Here is a 17570-nt window from a genome sequence, read left to right on the forward strand (position 1 = left end):
AATCTGTAAGGATCTTCAATTCCTTTGAGAAAAATCTTTGTGGCCTGCAGTTCAGCTTTAGTCCAAGGAATATAATAAATTAAGGGTTTAGCTTCTGGATCCTCAGAAAGCTTACTATTAAAGGGACATGTTCTAATAGATTAAAAGGAAAAGGAGTGGGGAGAGTTTCACAGAAAGGGGGAGGTTTGACACGAGAATTAGTACAGGAGAACCGAGGGTATAGAGGGGAGGTAGGTGGTGTAGAAGGGAAGGAAGAAGATGGCATCGGAGTTAGGGCCTGAACATAAGGAAACAAGGGAGAGGAAGAAGATGGTGCTGGAGGCAGAGCCTGAGAAAAGGAGCCAGGGAAGAGGAGCTTGAGGCTTCAGAAGCCATCTTACCTTTCTTGAATCATTTGTTTGCCTCAGTTAATTGTAAAATCTTATTTTGCAGAGAGGTAATTTTAGGCTCCTGATAACATCTGGAAGCCTCAAGTTCAGTTCAGTCACTCAGTCATGTCCGACTCTTTGCAACTCCATGGACTGTAGCACACCAGGCGTCCTTCTCCATCGCCAACTCCCAGAATTTACTCAAACTCATGTCCATTGAGTCAGTGATGCCATCCAACCATCTCATCCTCTGTCGTCCCCTTCTCCTGCCTCCTGCCTCAAAAACCAATCAAAGTAAGCATTCTGTTCAGTCTGGGAAATTTTAGAGCCACAGCGTCAAATTTGATTTTCAGAAAAGTAAGTTTTGGTGTTTCAAAAGTTCCCCATAATGGCCAATGATGTTCTTAATTGTCTTTGATTAGGTCAGTCCTAACCAAACACATGTGAGGAAGGCTCATGGTTTTTAAACATAAAATTGGCCAGGATCCCTGAAGGGGATGGTACCCTCAGAACATTTAGATAATTGGAATCTCATTTCTCAGAAGTTTTTCTCTAGAGTAAAAGAATTTTCTAACAGTCTAAACAGATCAAACAGTTCAAATAGCCTACAGGCCTAATAGCAGTCAGTCCCAAGGGAACCGTCTGGTCCTAAAAAAGCCAAGCTAAAGGCTGCACAGCACAGTTCTAATCAAATAGCCTAATCCCAAGGGAGTGAGGCCAAAGGCTAAACAAGCACAGATCCAAGAGAACAGCCCCTACTGCAAAAACAAAACAAAACAAAACACATTCTGAAGGCTGAACCAGCAAAGTTCCAATGAAATAGCCCATGTTTCACAAAGAACAGGCCAAAGGCTAGCCAATTACAGGAGGGATAACTTCTGTTTCAAAAGGAATCAGGCTGAAGGCTAACATAGTTTCAGTTGGAACTGCCTGTTTATTGCTAAAGCACCAAATGAGTACTTGTATACAGAACAAGGCCTTAATCAGAATCGGTGACACCTGAAAATAGATTGAAAATAAAATCTGAAGAGCTTCAAAACACAAAGAGGGCAGAGGCTGGAAAACAGGAGAAAGGCTTATTCCAAAACACCGGGGTCTTTGACAAAAGCTTTGTGCATAAATGTGCTCAATGTAAGTACTATACCTGTCTGCTTACCAGTCTGGAAAGTCACCAGGGGCCTTCTCTGGATCCCCATATAGACCACCAAAATGTTTAACCAAAACAGATTACCAGTTATTTCTCCAGCAAAAACGGGCTTAATTGGAATCAACGAGGATTTGAAATTTGGGGTCTGTAACCATGGTGAGTCACCACAAAAAAGAGAGGAGAACTCTTTAAAGAGAGGTAAAGAAAGTTTCCAGGTTTACAGGAAACAAAGAGTCCACTGAAGAGTTGAGAGTTGGAAGTATAGGGACTTCTCATTGGCTGAACTGTGAAAGTCTCTCATTGGCTGAGTTCTTGCCATGCAACAAGGGGAAGTTGTTTTCCTTCCGGTTGAGTTCCACTATCCTCATAGAGTATGAGAGCTTCCTCTTCTGGCCTCCTGACTGTATTTTAATTGAAGTTTCTGTTTATTAATTTTTACTCCTTGCACACCATCAGAACACTGCATGTACTAATTACCCAGTGATTCCCTACAGAGAACTCTGGTCCCTCATGTAAGAAACATCCTGCCTTGGAGCCCAGCCCAGGTTCCTGCAACTTGTTCAAGCTGAGCTCATAGGATAGACCTGTCAAGGGAAGGAATCAGATATCTGTGTCAGCTGTTCCTACTGGTTCCCTTCCTGCCTTTTTGACAACTCCATTTCAATTATTTTCAATGGCTCTACAAGCCATGCCTGGGCTTCATAGGTGGCTCAGCAGTAAAGAATCTGCCTGCCATTGCAAGAGATGCAGGAGTCATGGGTTCAATCCCTGGGTCAGGAAGATCCCCCGGAGAAGGAAATGGCAACCCATTCCAGTGTTCTTGTCTGGAACATCCCATGAACAGAGTAGACTGGTGGGCTACAGTCCATGGGACTGCAAAGAGTTGGACGTAACTAAGCAACTGAACACCACAAGCCATGCCTATTCTCTAAACATTAGCATTTCCTCAGGTTCAACTGCCACACAGTAATCCCAAAATATACTGCGAAATAAAACTAAATCCACAGAAACTGAGTAATCTGTTCATATCCACAGTGACAAAATTGGGCTTGGTATTCAACTTTCTAAAGCCTAGGAGAATGGTTTACTTTCCACAGCATATAGAACAGTCTTGTAATAGCCATCATTGGACAGACTCCATGAAGCACTTTATATTTGATTCTGAAAGTGACATTATAAGCAGCATGTTGATATATAGTCATTCTAAGAGGGAAGGATCCAAAAGGCATTATCAAGTGCAAAAGTAAAAGGACTAAGAATGTTTTCTCTTGGGAAGAAAATTCTTAGAAGAGAGTAGACAGTAATCTCAAATATCTAAACATCTGGGCTGTTGTTGTGGTCCTTTAATGGACCGGAACTTGGGGGTACAGAGTCGACCGATAAGAAAAGAAGGTAGAAAAGAGGCTGATATTCCCTGGTTTACACAGTATGCCAATATAACTCTAGGACAAAGAGCTAGCACCGTCTACGTAGGCTCAGGGCGCCCTCTCGAAGAGGTCTTGAAAGCCCGGGCAAATAAGTAGACATGGTGGACACCTGTGCTCCGTGGAAGCAGCCTGAAACGGAGAGAGCGAGAGAGCGAGAGAGAATGAGAAAAGACACGGTGACCAGTGCTCTGGTGGAACAAAGGCATTTATTCAACATATTGTGGGCATATATATACTCTCTTACCAGATAGCCCTTTTTAGCAGAGATAGGGATCAAAAGTCTAACAAGTCATCTAGAAAGCCGGAGGTTAGAATTATTTTCTAGAGAGGGGGTTGTAACAGTTACTTTACATATCAGAAAGGAGGAGACTTGTAAATGGCTGCTGTTCACCATATGGAATTTCCATATGAATGAGATACGTGAATTTCTATTATCCCCGAAAGCCGGCTTGCCAGCTCTCTGGCACCTGTATTCAGGTGCTGTTAAGGAACATGGACTTCATGCAAGACTGAAAACAGCACACAGGAAGCCTCCTATTAAATGTATCCTGACAGGCTGTATAAAGGAAATCAGATTTATTTCATGCTTCTCAGGAAGAAGATTAGGAACAATGAGCAAAAGATACAATTAATTCAATCTGGGTTAAATCCATAATATGAGACATTTCCAATGATAAGAATTATCCCAAAATATTGTTACCTTATGGAAAACTCAGCAGTGGCCACAGGACTGGAAAAGGTCAGTTTTCATTCCAATCTCAAAGAAAGGCAATGCCAAAGAATGCTCATACCACACAATTGCACTCATCTCACACACTAGTAAAGTAATGCTTGAAATTCTCCAAGCCAGGCTTCAGCAATACGTGAACTGTGAACTTCCAGATGTTCAAGCTGGTTTTAGAAAAGGCAGAGGAACCAGAGATCAAATTGCCAACAGCTGCTGGATCATCGAAAAAGTAAGAGAGTACCAGAAAAACATCTATTTTTGCTTCACTGACTATGCCAAAGCCTTTGACTGTGTGGATCACAATAAACTGTGGAAAATTCTTCAAGAGATGGGAATATCAGACCACCTGACCTGCCTCTTGAGAAACCTGTATGCAGGTCAGGAAGCAACAGTTAGAACTGGACATGGAACAACAGACTGTTTCCAAATAGGAAAAGGAGTACATCAAGGCTGTATATTGTCACCCTGCTTATTTAACTTATATGCAGAATACATCATGGAAACGCTGGGCTGGATGAAGCACAAGCTGGAATCAAGATTGCCAGGAGAAATATCAATAATATCAGATATGCAGATGACACTACCCTTATGGAAGAAAGTGAAGAAGAACTAAAGAGCCTCTTAATGAAAGTGAAAGAGGAGAGTGAAAAAGTTGGCTTAAAGCTCAACATTCAGAAAACTAAGATCATGGCATCTGGTCCCATCACTTCATGGCAGATAGATGGGGAAACAGTGGAAACAGTGGCTGACTTTATTTTTCTGGGCTCCAAAATCACTGCAGATGGTGACTGCAGCCATGAAATTAAAAGACGCTTACTCCGTGGAAGGAAAGTTATGACCAAGCTAGATAGCGTATTAAAAAGCAGAGACATTACCTTGCCAACAAAGGTCCGTCTAGTCAAGGCTATGGTTTTTCCAGTGGTCATGTATGGATGTGAGAGTTGGACGGTGAAGAAAGCTGAGCACCGAAGAATTGATGCTTTTGAACTGTGGTGTTGGAGAAGACTCTTGAGAGTCCCTTGGACTGCAAGGAGATCCAATCAATCCATCCTAAAAGAGATCAATCCTGGGTGTTCATTGGAAGGTCTGATGTTGAAGCTGAAACTCCAATACTTTGGGCACCTCATGCGAAGAGCTGACTCATTGGAAAAGACCCTGATGCTGGGAAAGATTCAGAGCAGGAAGAGAAGGGGATGACAGAGGATGAGATGGCTGGATGGCATCACCAACTCAGTGGACATGGGTTTGGGTGGACTTAGGGAGTTAGTAATGGACAGGGAGGCCTGGCATGCTGCGGTTCATCAGGTTGCAAAGAGTCGGACACTGCTGAGTGACTGAACTGAACTGAACTGTGTGGTAGTAAATACCCATCGGTAAAAATATTTTAAGCCAAAGTTAGATGCCAATCTATTGGGGATGTTGGAGATACACACCCGATTTGATCAAGTGACTCAAGATTCCAGATGCTTTTTAAATTCTAGACTGTCTCTCGAGTGAAATATAATAGTAAAAATTTAATTAGTGCTTCTCAAACTTTAGTGTGTGTAAGAATCATCGAGAGAGCTGTTGAGACAGTTATATTCAGGGCCCCAACCCTCAGAGATTCTGATTCAACATGGGGCCCCATAATTTGTTTTTCTAATAAGCTCCCAACTAATGCCAAATCTACAGGTGCAGAGGCCATGCTTTGAATAGCTCTGCAAATCATAATTATTTTGTGAAAAATCATAGATATTTGTGAAAAGATGAACAAAATTAAAAGGCTTTGGCAAGCAAAAAAGGAAATGAAAAGGGAAGTGTACTTGGCATTCCTATACGAAGTAAAACGGTGTAATGACTACGTCAAGGAAAAGTTCCTTCCAAAACACAGGCTACATCTATGCAACAAACTTATGGAGAGGAAATTAATTGGTCCATATGGCTGTGAGTGCTCATTTTTAAACATTCCACCAAAGCCATTCTTTTAAACATTTGGTTAAGTAATTCTAATGTGATGCTGCCATTTAAAAACCTCCTGGGGCAAATGGGTTACCCACTCAAGCACAGGTATCTCTTCTGCATATCTCTAACACCTTCATTAGCAACTCCACACAGACCAGCAATAAAACCTGGGGAGCTTGTCAGGAGTAAAGAACAGCTGTTTGGGACAAATAGGACAAATCAGTTTGTAGATGTCTTTACCTTTGGAGATCTGAGGCGACCACCTCAAAATACAAGCTGCTGCTGCTGCTGCTGCTGCTAAGTCGCTTCAGTCATGTCTGACTCTGTGTGACCCCATAGACGGCAGCCCACCACGCTCCCCCATCCCTGGGATTCTCCAGGCAAGAATACTGGAGTGGGTTGCCACTTTCTTCTCCAATGCACAAAAGTGAAAAGTGGAAGTGAAGTAGCTCAGTCGGGTCCGACTCTTAGCGACCCCATGGACTGCAACCAGGCTCCTCCGTCCATGGGATTTTCCAGGCAAGAGTACTGGAGTGGGTTGCCATTGCCTTTGGCAAATTCAAGGAAAATCTTATCCATCCTTCAGAACTCATCTCAAATTGCACTCCCTCGTGAAATCTTTCCTGATTCCATCAAGAGAGCTACAAATCCTTACTTCACATTCAAATCTCTTACTTTATTCTGCCTTGCAAAAGATAATTGTTGTATTGGTGTGGGCCTAATCACACAATGGGTTAAACAGAGGACATGTAATATAAAGAATGATTAAATACTGATAAATAAGTTTATTGTTGTAGCTGTTCAGTGGCTAAGTCATGTCTGACTCTTTGCGACTCCATGGCCTGCAGCACACCAGGCTTCCCTGTCGTTTGCTATCTCCCAAAATTTGCTCAAACTCCTGTTCCTTGAGTTAATGATACCATCCTACTATCTCATCCTCATTGCCCCCTTCTCCTGCCCCAATCGAAAGAGCCCCCCAGCATCAGAGTCTTTTCCATTGAGTTGACTCTTCACATCAGGTGGCCAAAGTATTGGAGCTTCAGCTTCAGCATCAGTCCTTCTAATGAATATTTAGAGTTGATTTCCTTTCGGATTGATTGCTTTGATCTCCTTGCTGCCTAAGGGACTCTCAAGAGTCTTCTCCAACACCTCAGTTTGATAGCATGAATTCTTCAGCACTCAGCCTTCTTTATGGTCCAACTCTCACATCCGTACATGACTACTGGAAAAACCATAGCTTTGACTACATGGACCTTTGTCAGCAAAGTAACATCTCTGCTTTTTAATATGCTGTTTATATTTGCCATAGCTTTCCTTCCAAGGATGGGAACAAGTATAAGAAAACTGTATGGAACTCTAGGGCCAAGGTACAGTAGCAATGGAAGAACAAAGTTGGAAGGGATTCTCCTACCCAAGCTTCAGACCTCACTAAAGAAGGGACAGTTCATGCCACTGGCAGAAAAGTTCACTGATTTGTTTTAGCCAGAGCTGACTGAGGTCACTGAGAGAGCAGGAGGCATCCTTGTACAGTGTGAACCAAGGATAATTAATCAGCAGCCAGAGAAATTAGTGTGCACTGAGGATGGGAGCCCTGGGAACAGGCAGGCCACTGGAGCTGGAGGAGGTAGTAATAGCTCAGTGAATACTTCCATGCTTCCAGTAATCCACACGTGGGACTGTATAGGGAATGAGGGCTCTTATGCTATGGGCAGGATACCTGTGAAAAAGTAGCTTCTATATCAAAGCTGGGAGTGCTGTGGGAAGCTTATTGCCATGTGAGGCTGAGGCTACAAGGTCACCTAGTGACCTCACATTCTGGGCATGTGACTAAAGCAGAGCTCCACTAGATGTCTTATACCCACTCTACCTACTCATTATGCAGCAGCTGGAAAAAGGGAAAGAGCAGGAGACATCCTCCAACAGCCTCTCCTGAGAAAGCACAGTCTCATACTCACTGGAAAGAGGAGGTGCTTAAAAATAATTCTGTCCATTAGCAAAGACATATATTGAAGAACAAATTTGGACTTGAGAGGTAGTAAGTTGATAACTGACATATTTGTATTATTCTTAGAATTTTGGTTCTCTTTAAAAAATGTTTATTTGGCTGCATGGCACATGGGATCTTCATTGTATCATGCAGGATCTTACATTGTGGCTCAGACGCCCTAGTTGCCGTGCTCAGGCTTAGTCGCTCTGCAGCATGGGGGATCTTAGTTCGCCAACCAGGGATTGAACCTGTGTCCCCTGCATTGCAAGGTGGATTCTTAACCACTGGACCACTAAGAAAGCCCCAAGAATGTTGGTTCTTTTAAGTTTAATGGCTAGGTTTCATTTTTGTAGTTTCTTCATTGCCTAGTTTCTATAACAATATATGCATGCATGTTAAGTCACTTCAGTCATGTCCAACTCTTTGTGACCCTTTGGACTGTAGCTCACCAGGCTCCTCTGTTCATGGAATTCTCCTGGCAAGAATACTGGAGTGGGTTGCCATTTGCTTCTCCAGGGGATCTTCCCAACTCAGGGATCAAACCAGTCTCTCTTGAGGCTCCTGCATTGGCAGGTGGGTTCTTTACCACTAGCGCCACCTGGGAAGCCCTATGACAATATACTCCTCAGTAAATACTGAGAATTCGTAATCGTCTTTTTTGCTGTTGTTATTGTTGCAGGAATTGGCAAGATTATCCTAAAATTCATATGGAAGTGTGAAGGCCCCAGAATTGTCAGAACAATCTTGAAGAAGAACACAGTTAGAGGACTCACACTCCCTGATTTCAAAACTTGCTACAAAGTTACAGTAATCAAGACAATGTGGCACTAGCAGAAGGATAGAAATATATATCAATGAAAAAGAATTGACAGTCCAGAAATAAACTATTAAATTCATAGTAAATTGACTTTTGACACTGGTGCCAAGATCACTCAATGGTGAAAGAATATCTTTTTGACATATGATGCTGAAACAACTGAATATCCACCTGCAAAAGAATGGATTTGGATATAAGGATCCCTACCTCATATATATACAAAAATTCACTCTAAATGGATCATAGATATAAATGTAAGAACTAAAACATAAAACTCTTAGAAGAGTAAGTCATCATGACTTTGGATAAGGCAATGGTTACATAGATATGACATCAAAAGCACAACCAATGAAATAAAAAATAGATAAATTGGATTTCATCAAAATTCAAAGCCTTTGCGCTTCAAAAGACATCATCAAAGAAGTAAAAGACAGCCCACAAATGGGAGAAAATATTTGCAGAACATATATCTGATGAAGCATTTGTAGCCAGAATATATAAAGAACTTTTACAAATCAACAATTAAAAAAAGAACTGATATTAAAAATAGGCCAAAAAAAAAACCAGATATTTTCCCAAAGAAGATACACAGATGGCCAATAAGCACATGAAAAGAAGCTCAATATCATTAGTCATTAGGGAAATGCATATCAAAATCACAGCTACCTACTAGGATGGCTATAATCAAAAAGACACTAATAAAAAGTTGGAAAGATATGGAGAAATTGGAACTCTTCCTGGTGGGAATGCAAAATGGTACAGATGATAGTCTGCACCATTTGGAAGACAGTTTGGTAGTTTCTCAAAATGTTAACGTAGAGTTACCATATAATCATCAATTTCACTCCTCAGCATACACAACAAAAAAATTGAAAACATATATACACAACAAAAACTTATGCATGAATACTGTTGCATTTGCACTAGTCAAAAACTGGAAACAACTCAAATGTCCATTAAATGCTGAATGGCTAAACAAAATATACTATATCCATGCTAAAAGCTACCATTAAAAGGGAAGAAGTATTGATATTAATACATGCTACCACGTGAATAAACCTTGAAATCTATTAGAAGTAAGCCACTCACAAACAGCTACATATGATTCCATTTATATCAAATGTTCAGAATAGGAAAATACATAGAGCCAGAGAGTAGGTTAGTGGTTGTCAGGAGCTGGAGGATGGGGAAGAGAATGGGGAATGATTGCTAATGGATATGGGGTTTTGTCAAGAAAAGATGAAAGTGTCCTGGAATTAGATAATGATGATGTTAGCACCATTTTGTTAGCACTATAATACCAGAAAGAATGAAGAGACAGAGCAAAAGCAAAAACAACACCCAGTTGTGGATGTGACTGGTGATGGAAGTGAAGTCCGATGCTATAAAGAACAATACTGCATAGGAACCTGGAATGTTAGGTCCATGAAAAGGTAAACTGGAAGTTGTCAAACAGGAAATGGCAAGAGTGAGCAATATTTCAGGAATCAGTGAACTACAATGGACTGGAATGGGTGAATTTAACTCAGATGACCATTATATCTACAACTGTGGGCAAGAATCCCTTAGAAGAAATGGAGTAGCCATTATAGCCAATAAAAGAGTCTGAAATGCAGTACTAGGGTGCAATCTCAAAAGCGACAAAAGGATCTCTGCTCGTTTCCAAGGCAAACCATTCAACATCACATAATCCAAGTCTATGCCCCAACCAGTAATGCTGAAGAAGCTGAAGTTGAACAGTTCTATGAATGCCTACAAGACCTTCTAGAACTAACATCCAAAAAAGATGTCCTTTTCATTATAGGGCATTGGAACACAAAAGTAGGAAGTCAAGAGATACCTGAAGTAACAGGCAAATTTGGCCTTGGAGTACAAAATGAAGCATGTCAAAGGCTAACAGGGTTTTGACTAGAAAATGCACTGGTCACAGCAAACACCCTCTTCCAACAACACAAAAGAAGACTCTACACATAGACATCACCAGATGATCATCCCAAAAAGATTGATTACATTCTTTGCAGTCAAAGTTGGAGAAGCTCTATACAGTCAACAAAAACAAGACCAGGAGCTGACTGAGGCTCAGATCATGAACTCCTTATTGTAAAATTCAGACTTAAATTGAAGAAAGTAGGGAAAACCATTAGACTATTCAGGTATGACCTAAATCAAATCCCCCATGATTATACAGTGGAAGTGACACATAGATTCAAGATATTATATCTGACAGACAGAGTGCCTGAAGACGTATGGACGGAGGTTTGTGACATTGTACAGGAGGCAGTGATCAAGATCATCCCCAAGAAAAAGAAATGCAAAAAGGCAAAATGATTGTCTGAGGAGGCCTTATAAATTGCTGAGAAAAGAAGAGAAGTGAAAGGCAAAGGAGAAAAGGAAACATATTCCCATCTGAATGCAGAGTTCCAAAGAATAGCAAGGAGAGATAAGAAAGCCTTCCTCAGTGATCAATGCAAAGAAATAGAGGAAAACAATAGAATGGGAAAGACTAGAAATCTCTTAAAGAAAATTAGTGATACCAAGGGAACATTTCATGCAAAGATGGGCCCAATAAAGGACAGAAATTGTATGGACCAAACAGAAGCAGAAGATATTAAGAAGAAGTGGCAAAAATACATAGAAGAACTATACGAAAAAGATCACCAGATCACCACAATGGTGTGATCACTCACCTAGAGCCAGACATCCTGGAATTCAAAGTCAAGTGGGCCTTAGGAAGTGTCACTATGAACAAAGCTAAGTGAAGGTGATGGAATTCCAGTTGAGCTATTTCAAATCCTAAAAGATGATGCTGTGAAACTGCTGCACTCAATATGCCATCAAATTTGGAAAACTCCAGGCCACAGGACTGGAAAAGGTCAGTTTTCATTCTAATCCCTAAGAAAGGCAATGCCAAACAATGTTCAAACTACTGCACAATTGCACTCATCTCACAAGCTAGCAAAGTAATGCTCAAAATTCTCCAAGTCAGGCCTCAACAATATGTGAACTGTGAACTTCCAGATGTTCAAGCTGGATTTAGAAAATCAGAGGAAACAGAGATCAAATTGCCAACATCAGCACCAAAGAATTAATGCTTTTGAACTGTGGTGTCTGAGAAGATTCTTGAGAGTCCCTTGGACTGCAAGGAGATCCAACCAGTCCATCCTAAAGGAAATCAACCCTGAATATTCCTTGGAAGGACTGATGCTGAAGCTGAAACTTCAAAACTTTGGCCACCTGATGCGAAGAACTGACTCATTGGAAAAGACCCTGGTGCTCGGAAAGATTGAAGGCAGGAGGAGAAGGGGTGACAGAGGATGAGATGGCTGGGTGGCATCACTGACTCAATGGACATGAGTTTGAGTGGGCTTCAGGCTTTGGTGATGGACCAGGAGGCCTGGCGTGCTGAAGTCCATGGGGTCACGAAGAGTCGGACACGACTGAGCGACTGAACTGAACTCAACTGATGTTAGCACAAAATAGCAAAATAGTGCACATACCAAAAACCACTGGATTATACCCTTAGGGTGAACTTTTTGGTATGTAAATTATATCTCAATATATCTGATATTTACTTTTTGGAACTAAAACTTTGATATTTCCCTCCATTTTCTTCTTTCCTTTCTAGGTACAGAGTTACAGCCAAAGAATGTGTACTGAAAGAAAAATAAAATTTCTTTCTTTTGTTGGAATAATTAGGATATAGAGAGAATTGGAATGTAATAATCAGTGACTTCAAGTTTCATAAATTCTTACAAAATGTCTATTGTGAATGGTTGCCATGAATCCTGAAAATTCTTGTAAACAAGTGAATAGTGGAGAGGCCATACAGCTGATTAACCTATGGAAGAGAAGACTTGAGTGAGCCACTTGGGTCTCCCTGGGGCTCCAATTCCTCAACTGTGAAATGAGAAAGTTGGGGGAGATGACCTCCTGCATGCCCTAGAAAATTAGCTTTAGAATCAAATTTTCAAAGAGTTAAATAGTAATAAGGATTATATCCTGACCAAAAAATTCATATTAAATATGGGTAGAAATATATATTATGTTTTCTTTTTCTCCTGATGGATCCTGTGTCTTTATTACTAGGCTAAAATATATAATTCTAACCCTGTGTGTGTGTGTTATTATGTTTTGATGTTTAAGTGTTCTTTGAAGGAATGTTTACCCACATAGCAACATAGGCCTTCTAATTCTATACATATTTGTTCATATTTTACATAGATTTCATTTTCCTCTGTGTAGAGTTAAAATTAAGACAGCTAAAAAATAGCATGAGCTATTTTTGCCAACCCTCTCCTGGGACTCCGTTCCCAAGTTAGGCAGTTATTTAAAACTGAGCAATTGCACTGTCTTTTTTCTAATAGTTATCATTTCAAAAACTGACAGCACTTTAAAAAAAAAAAACAGAGAATAAAGCAAACCTTCTTCAACTGGTCAGTGTGTTCCCTTGAAACACAACAGATATTCATCTATCTATCTATATTTGGATTTAAGTATATATTTAGACTCTCTATCCTGGGAGCAGACTGCTTGCACTCTGAAGCAGGTTCTCTTCTATTGTTAGTCATCTTCAGAAATCATTACTTCTTCCTTTCCCACTTCAAAAAAAAGTATAAGAGCTAATAAAAAAGAAATAATTTGATTAAGAGCAGGAAAAGAGGATAAGCAATAAGAAAGAAAAATTACAGCAAATCAAGTTCCGTGAATCTGTTACGTCCACTCACCCGATCTCCACAAGAATCATTGCCTGCGTGTGAAGCCCTTCATGACCGCTGAAGTCACAATCAACCCCACCTCTCCTCTGGGGCCCCTCAGCATGTTCCTCATGACTCCATTTGACACTTAGTTTATTCTGTTGTATGTTATATGAGTGAGTTAAATGTTTGTCTCCCTCATCAAAATTATTTTTCCTTAAGTGTTGTGGCAGAATACTGCTGAGTCACACTGAATAAAAACCTAGTCATTTCCCAATTTAAAGCTCCCCAAATTCTTCTTAAATAGGGAAGGATGTCTAAGTGATACTTATATTCCTTGAACAGCTCCCTGTACAATGATTTCATAAAGTGTGTCCTCAATACAGTTCATTGAATTAAATTCACTTGTGATAGCATTCAGTTAAGCCTTATTGAATGGCCGTTTCCTTGGGTTAAAAATTGGCAAGAATTCCATTACCTGGTCCAAATCAAGTTCAGAAACCCACTGTTTAGTATCATCTTCCTCCCTCCCTGTAAACAGGCTCTCCAATTAGCTCCTCACTTTCAAGTGATTTCTGTCAACATTTGATTCAGCTTGGTTTAAAAACTTTCACTAAAGAGTTTTCAAGTTATAGAAGTATTTTAATTATAAAAGCACTATCGGAAATTAATTTCCTCTTGTCTGTCACAGATTTGGTATTTAAAAAGTGAAGCAGGGAAGCGATGAACAGTAGGAACAGAACATAAGGTGGAGCAATGTTTGTTAGTCTTTTGAGGTGTTATAGAGCCTTTGAGACTCTGACAGAAAATATGGACACACTTCTCAGAAAAATGTACACATTCATACACACACCATTTTGTATATAATTTCAGCTGTTAACAGATCCTTCCATTCCTGTCAAGCTATTGATTAATAACTTTTCTTCTAGAGGGCTACATTCAGAAGATGAAGAAAGTATTGAGTAATTGTCCAGTCATTTCAACTATTTCCCAATTTTAGATCAAGGGAAAAAATAGTTTATTCTAGGATCTACTCAGCCCACAAATTACCAGATGGTTGCTACTCTTTGCTTGTATAAACACAACTAAACTGGAAGAACACATGATATGTTGTCCAAACTGAGACACTTTTGAGGGTGAAAGGGGCACCAATAATTGTACCAAGACAACAGAACCATGATCTATAAAAAGAAAATGTTATCATTAAATATTTGTAGAGTTTATTTTAAAAATGTATCAGACCTCTATTATCCAGATGATCATCCCATTTCTCCTCTTTCCATAAGGGGCTAATGTCTATCACCATAAAAGACAATGACCAAATTTATGGATTTTTCTTCCTTTTATATTTTAACTAGAATAAGTCAGTTAAATGCTATAGGACTCACCCTCCTCATTAGTAAATTAGTAGGTGGAATATATGAGCTCTTAAGTGTGGCTCCACCATCCTATAAGCCCAATTTTAAAGTGAGATTTTTATCAGAAATGTTTCTAAGTAAAAAGATTTTTAAGCCTTCTGCTTAGGGGAAAAAAAGCATTTACAATCACAGTGTATTTGTAAAATGCAAATAAACTTGATTGAAAGTAGCTAACAGCTTACAATCAGACTTACAATCTACCATATAAATAATGAGTCTGTAATTTTGAAGTATAAATTGTTAAAAGGTCTTATATATTATTTATTACCATATTAACTAACATTTATAAAGTATTTACTATGTGCCAAGCACTATGTTAAGCACATCATGTATCTTCTCACATAATTATCACAAATGAGGTAGGTACCTTAGATCCACTCTACAAACAAAAAAAACAGAAAATTGACTGATGTTACATTGTTAGTGAATGACAAAATCAAAATTAATACCAAGTTTGTCTGCAGGGCACTGGTTCTTCTAAACTAAAGCTAAAACTAAAAAATTCACCAAGTGATGTCCCAGCTTTGAACTTATCTGTCATTCTACTTGTAGCCCTGACATACATAAAAATACCATATTTCCTGTCTCTATAACAGATATTTCTTGGCCAATCACTTAATTGCTTATTATTACAGTAAGTAATAATAGTCATGCTATTGGTTTAGATAGGGGGAAAAGTATATTCAACATTTATTATTGTTGTTGTTTAGTCACTAAGTCATTTCAGACTCTTTGCTACCCCATGGACTGTAGCACACCAGGCTCCTCTGTCTTCCATGACCTCCTGGAGTTTGTTCAAATTCATGTCTATTGAGTGGGTAAAGCCATCCAACCGTCTCAGCCTCTGTCAGCCCCTTCTTCTCCTGCCCCCAATCTCTCCCACCACCAAGTCTTTTTCAATGAGTCAGCTCTTCACATTAGGTGGCCAAAAGTATTGGAGTTTCAGCTTCAGCATCTCCTTCCAATGAATATTCAGGGTTGATTTCCTTTAGGATGGATTGGTTGGATCTCCTTGCTGTCCAAGGGACTCTCAGAGTCTTCTCCAACACCACAATTTGAAAGCATCAATCCTTTGGTGCTCAGTCTTCTTTATGGTCCAACTCTCACATTCAAGTTTTGACTATATGGACATTTGTCAGGCAAAGTATACCTCTGCTTTTTAATACACTGTCTAGGTTTGTCACAGCTCTTCTTCCAAGGAGCAAGCATCTTTTAAGTTCATGGTTGCAGTCACCATCCACAGTGATTTTTGTTAGCACATATTAAAAATATCATCTACTGAGACAAATAATCTAAGAAATAGTTCATAATAGACTACGTCCCTGAATATGAAATAGCTACAATTGTGAGGAATATTATTCTACCTAAAAGAATTTTTTAAATGACAACCCCAAAACTATACACTTTATTTCTACATATGGTATTCAAAACCAACTTCTATCAAGACTTTTTAATCTTAAAAAATTAAAATATGCACGTATAAAACATATATGAAAAGTGAAGTGTTAGTTGCTCAGTTGTGTTCAACTCTTTGCAACCCCATGGACTATGGGCCACTAGGCTCCTCTGTCTATGGAATTCTCCAGGCACAAATATTGGAGTGGGTAGCCATTCCCAACCCAGGGATTGAACCCAGGTCTCTTGCACTTCGGGCAGATTCTTTACTATCTGAGCCATTAGGAAAGCCCATATAGACGTGTGTGTAAATGTCCATTTTTTCAGCATTAGGAAGATAGATTAGCACAGCATATGATTACTATTACTATCACTTTAAAGGACACCACCTATATTACCTAAATATGTACTACTTGGGGAAAGTCACAGGCCTTTATGGACTTTTAAACCTAACCAATTATAGGTTTAATGTTTTAACCTTGAAGCCTAATATTACAAAAGTTAACATGCAAGATTATAATGCAGATTTTACTGGAGGTATACAGAAAAGTCAAGCAAAATTTAGTAAAGGACATTTCATTAAATAACCAAAAATGAACCACTTCAACAATACCTAAATAAAAATTGCTGAGTAATGTGTCATTTTATATGCTCAGGACTACACAGTAACCAGTTAATGATATAGTTTCTAACCATAATTTTCCTCCTCTCCTTACATGAATCTGCCAGTTTAGGTCTATGACAAGGCAGAACAAATGTTTTCCAGAATAGAGATCCTTGAAGACCCTAGAGATGTTCCATTAAATTGCTTTAGCACTTTCTCTCTTATTCTTACTTGCGTAAATGTTATATAGTCCCTATCAGATTTTTAGCACGTGACAAGGAGGATCTCTTAAACAAGCATGTGATGCTAGCTAGCAAAACAAGAAAAATAATATCAGAAGATACTAATATTAAATAAGCTTATATTCTTGGTGACCCAAAAGTTTTAAATTTCAAGGAGTATTTTAGAAAATACTTAAGAGTTCCAAACCTTACACCTAGAATGTAACTTAAGTCCATGTAAATCATAACACAAACAAAAATTATAACCAATTCACTCCCCACCCCTACAATTAGGATGAGAATAGTATACACTTTCATTGGTAGATCATTAGATTTGTACCAAATAACATAATTAAAACTAAAAATAATAAATATGTGCATTAACTATATCTGATGGAACACCAAAGCTAGAGATAAACTGTCTTGTAAAATACACCAAAACATAGGTCCAAAACCAATGGCAAACTTTAACACAGACCCAAAATCCTACTAAATCAAAGGCAAAACTTGAAGGTTGTTTTAGCACTACTGCTCAGAAACTTTAAACCAATTGGGTACAGAAAAAAACTGAGGTTTCTTTGAAACCACCCACACAGTGGCTGTCTTCCTGCTCCTCTCAGGTCTGCCTGAGGAGACCAGCTTCCAGCTCAAGGATGAGGAGCACACGGTGCAAATGTAAAACCTTAGAGTCAGCCAAATTCCCACCCACATCAGTTCCTCTCCTCAGCAGCACCCTGACAACCCACAGAAACCAATAGGCTCCACGTGATGCGAGATGAAAGCAGGACCCGCTTCTCTTGTAAATAGAAGCATTTAGGTACATT

At 39.4% G+C, this 17570-nt stretch overlaps 2 long non-coding RNA genes across 2 annotated transcripts in view; one reads left to right on the top strand and one right to left on the bottom strand.

Moving 5' to 3' along the window:
* LOC145504297 (uncharacterized) overlaps positions 1 to 11042 on the top strand; it is a 35710-nt gene extending 24668 nt beyond the window's left edge. The window contains exon 3 of the long non-coding RNA XR_014052153.1: positions 8277 to 11042. This is a non-coding gene — a long non-coding RNA (uncharacterized LOC145504297). The remainder of the gene's footprint in view (positions 1 to 8276) is intronic.
* LOC145504124 (uncharacterized) overlaps positions 1 to 13163 on the bottom strand; it is a 382163-nt gene extending 369000 nt beyond the window's left edge. Inside the window, exon 1 of the long non-coding RNA XR_014052135.1 lies at positions 13139 to 13163. This is a non-coding gene — a long non-coding RNA (uncharacterized LOC145504124). The remainder of the gene's footprint in view (positions 1 to 13138) is intronic.
* Between the last annotated feature and the right edge of the window lie 4407 nt (positions 13164 to 17570).

The sequence above is a fragment of the Giraffa tippelskirchi genome, chromosome 1, assembly GCF_054371585.1.
Source record: "Giraffa tippelskirchi isolate mGirTip1 chromosome 1, T2T-mGirTip1v1.2.pri, whole genome shotgun sequence".
Lineage (NCBI taxonomy): Eukaryota > Metazoa > Chordata > Mammalia > Artiodactyla > Giraffidae > Giraffa > Giraffa tippelskirchi.